The sequence below is a fragment of the Triturus cristatus genome, chromosome 8, assembly GCF_964204655.1.
Source record: "Triturus cristatus chromosome 8, aTriCri1.1, whole genome shotgun sequence".
Taxonomy (NCBI): Eukaryota; Metazoa; Chordata; class Amphibia; order Caudata; family Salamandridae; genus Triturus; species Triturus cristatus.
The window spans coordinates 653323730-653335744 of record NC_140591.1 but is presented as its reverse complement, the minus strand read 5'-3'; positions in this window follow the sequence as shown (position 1 = coordinate 653335744).

Below are 12015 nucleotides of genomic sequence, written 5' to 3'. Positions count from 1 at the left end.
CCGCACTCAGGCCGGAGTTTCCGCACCTGGAACAGAATTTCCGCACCAGGAGTGGAAATCCTGCACTTGTGCAGGAATTTCCACACTCGGGCTGGAATCTCTGCTTTTAGGCCAGAATACCCACAATCTGGTGTTAATTAACTTCATCTGATGCATAGTGGGGTGTGGTAGGCACTTGCACAGGTGATTAGCATTGAGGAAAATGCCCAACCGTCCAGAATGTGGGTATTTCGGGCCGAAAGCGGATATTCCAGTACAAGTGCAGGATTTCTGCTCCGGGTGCGGAAATTCCAGCCCCAGTGCGGACGTAAAGTTAGGAGTCGTAAGTGATTTTGTTGAATACCAAAAATTGTAAGTGCTTTCTGTGAATAGCAGAAGTAGTAAGTTTAGGATTTTGTCTCAGATTAGTTCCGTGAATTGACCCTGGAGAGAAGAAGTTACAATTACATGGGTTGAAAGTAACAAAGACAGAGACGGTTTCACACGGGAGAAAGCATAGTTGCGAAGAAGGCTCATGGACAACACCATGGAAAAGTCCAGAAGTGCACCCAGAGTGGATAGCGTGATGTGAGGTGCATCATGGGAATGCTACCTGTTGATAACTGTTTGTTGGAACTAGGGAAAGGACCACATTCTTTCTTGCCTTAGAAGAGAGATCATCTCAGGACAAGCTCTTTCTAATGATAGTGGCTTTCTGCTACTTGGCCCATTGATGGTGGAGGGACTTCTTAGGAAGACCCCACACACTGACACCTTTTTCATCTTCATTGAAAATGCATATTTAGGGATGTCGCCTTAGAGCTAGAGTAGGGATGGATTGTTGCTTTTACTCATCATCCCGCGATACAGGGAAATTTGGACTTGTGCTTCTTGATTATCTGTATCCTACTTATTGGATTAATAGTTTAGTTCATGCTGCACTGTCTAAATTTGATGCGTAGATTTGGCTACATGCTAATTCTGTTTTATTTATATACCCTCGTTTGAGGTGTGTCTATGTCCAGTTATTTTGGGCTTTGTAATAAATTAACTATCCTTCTCTAGTTGTCCATGGATTATTATGCAGGAAAAAGAATTGTTGATTGTTTGACTGTGTATTAACGATGTTCTCCCCTTTACGCTTTCATGCTGAAAAAAAGAACCATTGGTTAATGTCTCTAGAACAGGACTAGAACTAATGCGCCTGCCCCTTCCATTGGCATTCCCATCACGGTGCCCGTTTTTAGAGGTACCACCATGGGAACACCAAAAAAAGCCCTAGAGACAAGAGGAAACTTCTTATCTGGCAGGCGGTCTGACCACAGGTTTGGTGGTGCGGTGGCAGGGTGGACCTGTTCCCACACCGCCAAAGTCTTAGTCAAGCCCTTGGTTAGGTTTGAAGACTGCATCACTTTGGGAACACACACTGATCCAAATTACAAATATCATGGTGGAATATCTTATACATCACTATGGCCAAACAAGCCAAAACTGACAACACAGTGGAAGGATGTCCCAATGCTTTGCAAGTCACACCGGAAGAACCCAACCAAAACTCTACGAATTCATAGAAGTTCTCCAGGGAAGAACAAAGCTGCCCTTTCATACTATTCTTCAGCTTGGAAATAATGTCCCCAGAGTTTCTTGAATTTCCTAACTCCTCTGGTTCGTATTGCATATAACTGTTCACTGGTGGTTCTGACTCATCTAATTTTTTGTATGCAATCCTTTATTGAGGGAATTATCTGTGTTTGCAAATTTTGAAGTAAGAGGGATCGAGCTACAGCTGTTTCAATATATACTAATTTTACCCACTTATTGGGCAAACTTAATCTCGGATCATACCCCAAGACTCTCAGTCAAATAGTTGGAGCTAAATTGATCCTCTATTCACTTACAAGACACTGAAATATCTCAGTCCAAAATCCCTGTATAGATGAGCAGTGGCTGATAACATGCGTCCAGTTTGCAGGAGAATGCCCAATACACTGTGGACAATTACCTGGGAGGGCAGGGTTAATATATATTTTAAAAGCTGGGATTCTTTATAGAAGCCAATTAAAGAAGAAAAGCATCTGTCGCCAATTGGCTCCTCTTAATACACTAAAATTAAATATATTGACTTCCTTCTGCATCTTATTTTTTATTTCAAGGCCTTCATATTTGTTCTATTTTAATTGATTGTTGGCCAGATTCAGTGCCATTACATACTAAAAGCATTATTTTCCATTCCCCTGGCCTTTTCGAGACCCCTTCATCGCTTAGAGGAGACACCACCTCTCTGCTTCTAAGGATCTGGCCTAAATCCAGATTCAACAAAACTTTATTGAGTATTCTAAAAGAGCCAGAAAGGAGAAAGTCAACCTGTATGCTCAGTCTCACACTGAATTTTGGCATCTATCTCCCATAAGGAAATCCAATATTTTCCAATATCCTGATTTACCCCACTTTTGAACAATTTTGGGTGAAAGCTTACACCCAGACCTATATCAACAACAGCCAAGGGTGGCGCTGCATTGATCCGGGGGAATGGAGTTTGTCCTATAGAGATGGCCTTGTGTCCAAAAGAGCCAGATCAAGCTCTTATAACATACTTTTTTAGGTAGCTTAATCGTCTTTAGTACATCACGATATTAAGCTCTTTAAAAATCAACTGCATAAATTTATTTATAAAAAAAAACCTGAGTGTCTTTGTATTAAACCTAGACACATGTTGTGCAAAATAGGCAGAATAGTAATCTCTGAGATTGGGGAGCAACAAACCCTTTTCTCCCATGATTTATATTAAGTGCTTAGTGCAATTCTGGGTGATTTTTTTCCAGATAAAAGATGCAAACATAGACTCAACAGCTTTAAAAAATGTGATAGTTAACATGCACAGGATAGCCGAGAATAAAAAATTAAGTATTATTTCTGTATTCCTCTTATTAATTCCATACCCTCCCAGTCCCTTTTATTGAGCAAACATCTCAAAAAGCTTTTCTTGCACCTCCATCTGACTGTCTGAAATTAACATGATGTCATCAGCATATAATTTTATTTTAGCGAGTTTGGGAGTCGAGGCTGGATACTCCTATTTGCTTGGATTGTTCTAGTTAGTGGCTCAATGAAGAAGCCGAATGAAATGGGGTATAATCGCATATACCTTTATTTGCCCCACTTCTACTGAAATATTGAGGATACCTGCTTCAACTTTATATACATATGTAAGTCCCGAGATCCAGGGTGGAATACCAAATCTGGTCAAGATATTAAATAAAGTTTCCTAGACCACGAGGTCAAAACCTTTTTCTGCATCTAACAGAAACACCAGGGCTTGTATATTATTCACAGCAAAGTAATCCAGAGCTTCCCCCAAATATTGCATGTTTTCCCTAACTGCCTGCCTGCTAAAAAGCCATTCTGATCTAAGTGAATCAATCCCGCGGCTATTGAGTTAAATTTATTTACGAGCAGTTTTGTGACTATTTTGTAATCTTTGTTTGATAACGTAATAGGGTGGTACGAGTTGGGATCTTCAGCCTCCTTGTCTTTCTTCAGGAAACTTACCACATTCCCCTTAAAAAAAGAAGATGGTATATCACCTCCCTGTAGCATTCTATTAGCTAAGGATAAAAGATAGTTGGCTAAATTCTCTGAAAAAAAGCTAAAAGAATTCCCCAGGAACCCTTCCGGGCCACAGGCTTTCCCATTAGGAAGATTGATAATAACTTCTATCAATTCCTCTTTATAGAAGGGTCGAGACATGTTGGCTCCCTCTTCTCAAGTTAAGGCTGGGATATCACAATCTACTAACAATCATTCTAGAGAGAGTATATCAGTTGACTGATTTTGTGAATAAATCTGTCTATAATGGGTTAAAATAATTTCTCCCACCTTCGTTCATTCCCTACTTATTATTCCAGTGATTGGACATTTCAGAGCATTTATCTGATTCTTGGCTGCTTTTTCCCGTGCCTGCCATGCTAAAAATTTGCCAGTGAAGTTACTTTCTTTATAAGCTTTTTCAGAATGAATCAGACTCAATATGGCACATTTAACATAGTATGCTTCACTCATTGCTTGTCTGGCAATGTTGAAGGCTTTTTTGTTAGACCTGGATGAATTCTTCAGAAACCTGACATGGTTCTGTTGTACCTTTTTGTTCTAAAATCTGCTTTTACTTTTTGGCTTTAAGGCTGTTCTCTGCATCCTTACTTATTATCCTTCCTCTAATAAATGCCTTCATGGCATCCCAAACAATACCCTCAGATGTGGTCTTATTATTAATCATCAAAAATTCCATAATCTCTCCTTTTAGAATTTGTACCCACCGTTCCTCCTACAGATATTGTTTATTTAACACTCATCGTCTAGGGCCAAACAGGGATTTAGTCACTTTGTGCTCGAGACTAATCGGAAAACCCATTAGGCATAGTGGTTTGAGTTTTATAATTAAAAGCTTGTGAGATTTTTAAAACTCTATACGTGAGGATTTATGAAACTTCCCTGAAAAGAAGATATATGCAATTTCCAAGGGTCAATTAAAGAAAGAATGTCCTTGAAGTTCATAATAATTGATTGTCTGTTTTTTTTTCCTTGATCAAGGAATCCAATCTTGGATCCTGCAACAAATTAAATTCTCAGCCGATAATCAATCCCCCGGGCTTTGCATAAGTGACTGGAACAAATTCACATACAGAGTAATTTTGTCTTCCACAGGGGCATAAAAACTAGCAAATGTTGAAAGTTTTGCCCACTGTCACCTCAATTTTTGTAAGACCTGCATGTAGAGCAGCGATCTCCATGATTTGTGAGGCTCTCAAGTCCTGTATTTCCTCCAGGATGAAATTTAACATAGTCTTGGCATCCCGTTGCATCGTAAAAGGGAGAGTGCCCTGAAATGTCTCATTATTTGAGAGAGGTGGATCCTGTTACTCCTTTCTAAATTCTGAGCCTTGCTGCTCGGGGGTCGATAATCCCAGAGCTGTAGCTGACTCAACAGGCACTGTCAGGGGTTGGAATACCATCAATTTGCCCCCGGAGGAATATAACTGTAGCCTCAGCAGCTGCAGAGGCTGTGGAGGCTGTGTAGACTGCAGGGGCTGCACCTTCTTGAGCTTATTAGCCACAGGGGGTACACTTGACCCAGGGCCTAGTTTCGCCTTCATGAAAAGAGGATACTCCATAACTTCTTTATATTTTAAAAGAGCAGTCTCTAGTTCCGAGATAGATTCTCTTGATTCCTGCATTGAAATCTGAGTAGGCATAGCTGATATAGAATTCGTGCTGCTATCACTCTGCCTGGAACTCATGGAGATTAGCTCACCCTCCGTGGGGTGCTGGCCCTTGCTAATGCTTGCACCTTCTTCACAGTCTACAAGATCACTGGGGAGAGTATAATTTTTACGAGCTGAAGTGGTGCAAGTAGCTGGTGCTGTGGCTTGCCCCAATTTTTTCTTAGCCCATTGGGTTGGAGCAGTTATCTCAAAATTAGTTGTTGTTGCGGAGCCAGAGGCCTCAGGATGGCTCGCATTTTCTAATACTCCGAAAATCCAGAAATCCTCTTGGACCTTCCTAATTTACCTCTTCTAAAAAAAATCCTGCTCTTTGAGAAAAGTCAATAGTCCCCTAAAAACAAAAGAAGGTGCTATTATGGCCCTCCCATGCGACCCTCTGCCAGGTAGCGCTGCTATCCTGCTGAAAATTAAGGCGAGTGCACGCAATTACCCCCGAAGAAAAACCTGGAGGCCCGTTTCCGAGGAGGACCCAGCTTAGCAGTACGGGCAGGACTGGTCCCATGAGGAGCAGGGCAAGACTGATTTACATATGGCTTGGTCCAAACTGGAGTTGTGTAGTGAGAAAAGAACAATGGATTTAAGCATATTATTCACTGTTTGCCTTCAGTTTATTACACTTAAGCCTTATTCATACTTTAATTTGGTGGTGACACTGTTTTCACACAATAGCATCATACTTGTCTGACACCATTGGTGATGAGAAACTTTTCATAAGATGGTTTCTGCATGTGAACGTGGATTATAAATTGAAGTGGGAGCAGCCCCTTAGGTAATATTGGCACTATTTTACTAGGTGCAGTTAGTGCTCAATAATATAAACTGAGCTCAACTCTTGGTAGCGGTAGTAGAGATTAGACAGGCTTTATTCGGAGAAATGTGTAAAGCATGTATCAGTACCAAGACAGTTAAAAAGTAAAAAACACAACACAATACAAATCCCATTCCTGTTTATAAAATAGAGCATTTTTTAATCAGCAGATAGACACCAAAATTACAAAAATCGAATGTAGGGAACGGGAGATATGATTTTTCAAAATTGTATATATTTCTAGTGTCAAAAAGCACCAACTGTGTGTATCTAGTTACACTAGACTGGGTCAAAGTCAAAAGTTAAGGCCGACCATGATGGAGGGCAGTCAGATACAGGACCACGTTCATCCTGGTTCAAAATGTACCTTCTAACTTAAAAAAAGTTTTGGGGAGAAAAGTCCTCATCAATGAAATCACCGGTGGATCGGGGTGCAGGATGGATCTTAAGATGAAGATGGTCTCATTGACGCACGCCAGCTGAAGTATAGGTCCTGAGTGGGAGCTTCACCTGGAAAAATGTTATGTTCTCAGTGTCAAAGGCAACAAGACTCCGAGCGGGCGAAGTCCGAAGGAGGGTGCTGCTCAGCATTGGTTCCGGTGGAGTCCTCTTAGTTCGGACTTAGAAACTTTTCTGGAAGTAAGGATCTTTTCAGTAGGGAGAAAATTCACTGGCAACATCTGAGGCATACAATTGCACTTTTGCTGAATTCTATTGTTTGGCCATGTAATATATTAAATGCATTTAGAAGAAAATAATATTTTTACTTAGTAAAAGTGAAGGTTGAGGTATTACCTTATTTTTGAAATTTACGTCTTTTGAGCCTTTTGAGGTTGATCATGAGATTTATGTAGTGCATAGTTACTTCAAATGAAGTGTCCCTGTGCTGAAAGGTCTAGCTCCAATGGTCAAGAGACACAAACAACCTAAAAGAATCGAAATCCAGTCTACGTAAAAGTATGTTAAAACAAGAAGTGAAGTCAACCTATTCCAATTAACTCTGCCTATTTGAACTAGATGTGGAGTATGCCTTAGCAGATTGCTCAAATCGTTGGTCATAAGACACTTTGGACAGACATCTCTCAGCTTCAACAAAACTGATTCCTATACATGATGAGTGATTTTACATGTCAGAATCTATTGGCACAGGTTTGTCTCTAGGCTGTTGAAAATGCGTGTGTCAGGCTTATCAGGTATAGGAGAGTCGGAAGATACAGTGATCATTCCCTGTATTCATGCATATACAAATATTGTAGACATGAACGCATAGTCTAGGGGGCCAAGGGTCATGCTTTAGAGGGTCATCGTGAATGGATCATTAGGTTAACATTCTAGTGCTCAAGCAGATAGTAAGAAATATCTTCTGTCACCAAACTGTCCTTCCATTCATCCAGGGATTGGCAGTGTAAGAGGGCAAAATAATCTCTTGATCAGCACCTGCAGCTGTGTTTTTTTAATTACTTTCCTCTACTGTTAGAGTACATTACCTGGCCTTTCTGCCACCGACCTTTGTTTTTGTTGCCCAATCTTTAGAATGCTATTGCTACTAAGAAGATGTTAATCAACCTATATTCCATTCAACTTCACCTTTTTAGGAATTTGCCTTTACATTTGCAAGAATATAATGCCTAAAAAATCCAAAATATTCCTGAGCAGAATTGTTTTTACAGCTTATAAGAGAGGTCTGTGACTCTATCTTGAGCGATTGATGATTTGTGCTAAAACTAGGTGTCTGAAAAGGGATATTTAATTCTGGTCCATCCTGCAGAAAATGAGAACCCATAGATAGTTTCACACTTTGGAAACATAGAAAATGTACCTGTATGAAAGGAACAACCCGCATTTAATGGATGTATAGACGAAGGGGTGATATCCAGTGAGATAATGACATGTCCTGTGGAAAAACCGCAGAAATAATACTATTTCAAATTCATACTGTTTCCTAATTTACTGGAGTATATTGTTTGCCCCGTGGAAAGTCCTAATTTTCAAATTTTACTGACTCTGGCTAGAGGTTGAAATTAGATCTAACTGAAGAAGTAAGCCTACAAGAGGCAATTTTCAATTCAAGAAACCCTCCATTCACTTGTAATTTATTAATAGTTTGTGACAAAATATTAGTAACCAGTGGGAAATATTTTGACCATATCTAGGAATATATTGCTCCAACAGAAATATTGTGTTTCCTCACACTGTTTCGCATTTCATATAGTTTTGGTAAGGAAAAAATACCACTACTGAATATTACTTTGGGTCTGTGATTTTGATGATTTTCTCTCCAATCCATTTTAGAATGCTTCAACTCGTTAGCCATTCTAGAACACATTTTAAATTGTGCATATTCAATGTAAGAAACTATGGGGGATATGTACAATGAAGTGGCAGAGCGTGTCTTTAGCCTCCTGGGCTTAACGACACGCTCCGCCAATTTGCACCATATATGCAAGAATGTGGTGCAGGCTTGCGTTTCCCCCTTCGATTGCGCTATGTTTGACAACTTAGCGCCAACGCAGGCACCCTTGCACCAGAGTATAAGGGTGTCTGTGTGCAGGGGAGGATTGGTTATGTGTAGGAAGGTGTCCCTTCCTGCACATAAACAATCCTAAAATAATGCATTTCTCCTCGTTTCGCCAACTTAATACCAAAATGTTCCTGGTCTTTACATTAAGCGGCTTAACGCTGCCTTGTACATAAGGCCAGGCTCCTATCGCCATGGAAACGTCACAAAAAGTGACGTTCCTGTGGCGATAGGGGCTTGTACATATGTCTCTATGATATTTTCCTGAGCAGGTGCCACACACACATCTTGCATGCACAAGAAGTCTGTGCTATGAGGGATGCCTTGGCTATAGTAGGTGCAGATTCCAGTGCAATCTGCACTGAATCAATCCTAGTTATATAGTGTTTCCCGCGCTGTTGTGGGTGCCAAAGGGCATTTTTTTACAGATGTCACACTACACCATGGGGTGCATGAATGCATGGTTAGTAGAATGTTGTATATGTTGTGATCCTTTGTAGGACGCAGTTTGGTGCTGTACATGAGTGACCAGAGAGGTGGGCCTACCTTTTCTTAGGGTTCAGGGCCTGGCAATGTGATGGAAGGGGATGCATGGAGGATAGGTATGCAAGATATGATTGATGTTTGACAGTGTATACATTTACTCTGAAGGGCCTGTCAGTAATGTTTTATGGTTTCAGTAAAACAAAATCAAGAAGAAAGAAGCAGGGACTTACCTGGAAGGTCTATGTTTAAGGACGTGCAGCAGGGGGCCTAAAACATAGTCTGTTACACTGCACCAAACTTGCTGGAAGGGCAGCGAAGTGCTGCGTGTGTACATCAAAGACAAGTGGCGATTAGCGAAGATTCACTACTCCAAATGGCAACATATGCACTTGAGAGATGCAGTATAATGAATAATTTGATGCTAAATGGGCAAGAATGGAAGATGTTTACATGAGTAAATTCCCTTTTGCCATTACTCTTCCATTGCCAGCACATCACTTTTCTTAGATCCTAGAGACCATTGCTTTTCCTAGTTTATTTTGTTTCCTTTGTCTGTGCTAGAACAGCAACACGGAAGAGATGTGGCAGTTTTTGTAATGTTCAATTTCAGCTCTTTTCTTCACAGCAAAGCAGCTTGAATCTGTCCCTATCGCGCCTTGTGCTTTCTCTATGTCCTGGTTCAGTGCCGCTGTAGGGGAACACAAAAGTCAGAAATATTCAATGGGTGCATTACAGAACTTCAATGCTTAATTTGAGCCGGTGCTGTCTGGTTCTCAGCACCGGCACTTAATTGGTTTCTGATGCTGGGCATCGGCACCTAATTTTAACACCATACTGGTGCTCCTCATCTAATTTAGAGATGAGCAGAACAACGGTAGTTTAGGACTACAATATACATTAAAATTGCTAATGCCTGCCTCCCCAGCCTTTCCTTTAGTTTTGGGGACCTGGAATAATCTGAACTGTCCCATTTACATGTGTGAGAGATAGTTAGTAGTTGTTTTGGCAGCGATGACAAGGGCGATTGGTGATGCAAGCTGCAGTGGCCTCCTGGTCAGAGCCCTGGCTGGCACTTAATATTTTACAAATTAAGCACCGCAGAACTTGCACTTCATGGCCCCATAATGTGTAGGAGTAGTGAAATACTTATTACGTACCCACCTTTACTTAGAGATCGAAATGCAATAATACGCTTTAGCATGTATTCACCCTTTATGCGCCAAAATTATCTATGGAGCTCCCACAGCTGTTGTGGTAACTTAGGCATGAACCAGAACCCTTTCTAAGGACTTTAAGTGGGATGAAAAAACTGGGGGGGGGGTCTCTCAAAGGGGCGTGGCCAACATAATTAAGAGAGTGGCTTGAAACATTTATGCAAACAATCTGTGCTCAAGCATATTTTGCTGCTTCTGGTATTGCCTCCACATATATAATACAACAAGTAACATTACACCTACAACATGCCAGGACTATTGGCTTTGTCAAAGGTTGTTATTTGCATAAGACAAATACACTACATGCATACATACATACTATGGCTTTGTTGTACATAATATCGAAATGCTTTAGTTCTTGCGCGAGAGCTTGTGGCGTAATGGCAAGAGCTGCCAATGTTGGAGCTGCGGAAGCAGATTTGAGTCTCAGCGTCGTCTCAACCTCCTGTGTTTCCGGGCAAATCACAGAATCTCCCATGCCTACCAAATGAATATGTCCTTGTTGGTGCTCATGTAAAGCACTTCGAGTTTTACAATATGAAACTGCAAAAAACTAAAAGTTACACCAAACACAGTGAACTGCTGCAGAGTTAAGATTTTTTTCCATTCTGAGAGGGCGGGCGAAAATGGAGAGCCCAATGGGGACCCATCTAGGCACCTGCTTTTAAGAACTGCCGTTGCTGAGCACCAGCAGGACCCGGCTCACTTAAAGCCCTGCCCCTTTCCAATCCCACCTGATTAAAGGTAGCCCAAAAATATGAGAGCAGCAGGTACACTCCCACTGCTTCTTTATTGAACACATGTGGCTACGCAGCCAGCGTAAACTGAGTGGCTGCTCACTGACTCCTTCCGCGTCGCCACCGCTGTTCATGAATTTTGACCTCAGGCTTTGTAACTTTGCCTCCACAGAGATAAGGGGCTAAATAACATTTGCAGTTGTATAGCCACAGCTCTGGGAATCCTGTTGATATCGTTTTTATTTAGTAAAAAGACAGCATTATTACTGCAATTGCGGCGAGGCTGTGGGCCTGTCGGCAGACTCGCAGTGCCTATTAGAACTGCGAAATGTATTATTGGCTAATGGGACACCATTGCTGCAGATTTTATAAACGAGAGCAAACACCCTCTAGCCACAGCACGCATTAGTATTTACGAAGCATGCATGAATCTGGTGAGCAAGGTTGAGAGCGTCGTGCATTACGGGCCATGGGGGTTATTGGAAGAGTAGACACGGTCGTGTACATCAGGTGTGGAGTTACATATGTGAATTATATAGTTGCATTTCGCATATTTAGATGTTCAGGTACAAGGAGATTAGACGGTTTGCCCAGTTTCAAAGGATGTTCCATCTACTGATCTAAGAGTTCCATTCAATTTTTTTCAAGATCATAGTATATTTCAGAATGAAAATGCTATTAAAAAACTGCCATGCTTTGCAGTGAAATGCACGTAAAGCGTAAATTGCTCTTAGATATGTGTGGAAATTATGAAAATATTTAGCTGGGTTAACTATATTTTAGAAAGGTTTTGTGTAAGCTGTGCTTTGCATGCATTATGCTAGTGTATCGTATTTATATTACTAGAAGGTGCAGAATTCACACAATACTTTGCTTGATGATTGGTGTTATAGAACTTTGTCAACATATTTTGCAAGCAATGTGCATGTCCTACTATGTGAATGTTATAATACATACTACTACATTTAGGGTGACCAGCTGGCCTGGGTGCAAA